Source organism: Erythranthe guttata, chromosome 11 (genome assembly GCF_056151865.1).
Source record: "Erythranthe guttata isolate IM_541 chromosome 11, IM_541, whole genome shotgun sequence".
Lineage (NCBI taxonomy): Eukaryota > Viridiplantae > Streptophyta > Magnoliopsida > Lamiales > Phrymaceae > Erythranthe > Erythranthe guttata.
In genome coordinates this window covers 10,994,821-10,997,596 of record NC_142543.1, presented here as the reverse complement: position 1 = coordinate 10,997,596, position 2,776 = coordinate 10,994,821, and the positions used below count along the sequence as shown (strand labels likewise).

General features: G+C 34.3%; 1 long non-coding RNA gene across 1 annotated transcript; it reads right to left on the bottom strand.

The window, feature by feature from the left end:
• Positions 1-308: 308 nt before the first annotated feature.
• On the bottom strand, positions 309-2,576 carry LOC148766995 (uncharacterized). Its single transcript, XR_016034332.1, has 2 exons — positions 2,296-2,576; positions 309-510 (listed from the first exon to the last, which is right to left on the bottom strand). It is a non-coding gene; the product is annotated as an uncharacterized LOC148766995 (long non-coding RNA).
• Between the last annotated feature and the right edge of the window lie 200 nt (positions 2,577-2,776).

The window sequence follows — 2,776 nt, the reverse complement described above, 5'->3', positions numbered from 1 at the left end:
CGGAAGCAAAGGATCTCTTTATAATTTTTGAAACGTTGGGATGGGGTGAAAATGCAATTATCGAAACTTTGTTCTCTTGGGTATTGAAGGCTTTGCATTTTCGAAAACTTTATTGAATTGCTTTAGCCGAATATAAATTTTGGTTTGGAAAGAAGTTTCGAAAGGAGGTTTCTTATTCGAGTGCTACATTCTCACTAAACATTCTTTTCGGTTCGAGAATAAATCAGAGTTCGAAAAGGTTATTTTGGTGAATAATTCGAAGTTTCCTAACGAAGGCATGAAAATAGCAATTTACGAAACTTAATATATTAAGATAGGAAATAAGTACGATTCATAATGAAAAACGAGTTCAAAAGTACGAAAGGGAAATGTTACGGTTTTAGGGTTACACCACCAAAAGAAAATAACCAAAAGCCTAGCATTCGTTCATAGGTCCTCGTACGTCTTCCAAAATCCCGGGCAAGACCTCGATCCACTACTCGATCCATCCCGGTTGAGGATTACTACTACCTGCAATTAAAAGACATCTATATGAGCTATAAAGCTCAGTAAGAAATCCGAGTATTATCAAACTTTAGAAATACGTTATATATATAATATATATAATAGCGTATACCCGTTCTTACCCACGTTTCGCACCACAACACAAGACAATCGGTCAAATCACATATTTCACGAAAGCACTTCATTTCACAAGATCACGTAATTATGCAAAAATGACTAAAATGCCCTTTTTTTGTGAAAATCATGAAAACACATGTTTCGGTTTATCGGATCCGTGAAAGATTAATTTCTGTACCGAGCAATAAACCTGTTACGAGCCCGTTTTCACTAAGTGGAATCAAACCACTACCACATCATCCTAGTTGGATACCGGCCCACTATATCCGAGGTGTTTATTACCCGATATTCCATTAACCTTTCAAATAAAATCATTTTTATGCAACTTTTCGAAATTATGCTTATGACCCACACATAACATCACAAATGTCAATCAAGTGTCACAAATCACACAAATACCACAATTTACCACATATTTATGATTTGAGCAAAAATCCCAATTTCACACACAACCACACACGGCACACCCACACCATGCACAATCAGCACCCACACATTCACACAATTTCAGCACACATGCACAATCAACACATTAAACATCACTAATTACTCATCAAAGCAAGCTCAAGAACAAACACCTTCTTACCTTCATTTAATGGACTTATTACCACATCTAGGTAATAATCCATTTCAATCAATTTTCCACAGCCATTAAACACATCCAACAGAAATTAAAGTACCACAAATACCAAAACTCATCATTCATAACCATTAAATCAAAACATGAACACTTAAGGCACAAAACATATGGAAGAGACATGCAATTTACCAAATTTCGAAATAATAGCAAACTAATTTCAAAAATCCCCAAATTAAATCCTAGAACTCCTAAATGACTCAAATTCCAGATTCTGCAATAAATTTAAAATTTTACAAAGTTTCGAATTTATTGAAATAAAAACTAGGAAAATCCCTTTTTCAATTTAAAAATCCAAAACTCTAACATAACTCTAATTGATTTAAAAACTTGTTAAATAAAACTTTTTCCTAATTAATACTTGCTGTAAAATAGATCCAAACTTTAAGAATGAGAGAATTTTCAGAAATTGCAGTTTTGACCCAAAAGTTTCGAAATATACACATGCAACCACACTAGAAGTTCAAAATCAACTTTTTCATGGAAACCCCTAACAAATCTGAAATTCCACTTTACTAGATGCAGAAAAATGAAGTTGAAAAGTCACTTTATGCAGAAATTTCGGAAATTACATAATTTGCCCCAAAATTTCTAGATCTACACATGCAAGTCTATTAAAACTTCAAAATCAACTTTTTCTTACAAAAATTCTTTAAATCCGAAAATCTTGTTCAATAAATGCTAGAAATCAGTTTTGAAAACCTTTTTCGGACAAACTTTACAAAAATTACAGATTTGGCCCAAACTTTCGAAGATCTACACATGCAACCACAAAAAGTTAAAAATCTCATTTTCTTGAAAACCCCTTTTCGAAATCTGAAATTCTCAAGGCTTTTGGCCAATAAATGCTGTATCTAACCACTACTAACATAGATTATGCATGCAAGAACAAGAATTTAACAAGAACACTCATTTTTCCATTTTTCTTCAAAAAGCCACAAATTTTCGAAATCTTTCCCAATCTTTTAAAATTTTATGAAAATCAGTTTCATACTATTCATGTCCCTTAATTGCAGCAAGAAATCGAATTTTCTTACCTTAAGATCGAAGAAGAAAAATGGCCAAAAGGAAGAAAAACTTTCAAGCACCAAAGTCTAGCCAAGCCACCTTGATTGTGAAGGAGATGGTGTGAGCTTCAAGGAGGGAGGAGTTGTGGTCTCCCGTGAGAAGGCAGGTGGTTTTCACGGTGTTCTTGGAGTAGTCCAAGGCAAGAGTTAAATAGGGAACTCTCATGGTTATATTGGGAATTCTTTAGAAATTATGAAGTGAGGTGGAGAGAGGAGAGCCGATGATGGTGATGATGGCTTCGGTGGAGAGAGGGGAGAGAGACAAGTAATGTGGCAATGTGTTGGAAGAAGAAAGATGAAGGGTGTCTCTTCATCTTTCAAATGGAGTGTTGAGTGTAGGCTTAGGCAAAATGATTAGGGGTTGCCAAGTGTAATAACATGCACAATTATTCACTAATTAATTTATTAAAAATAAACACAACTTGCATAAATACCACACACACACATAATC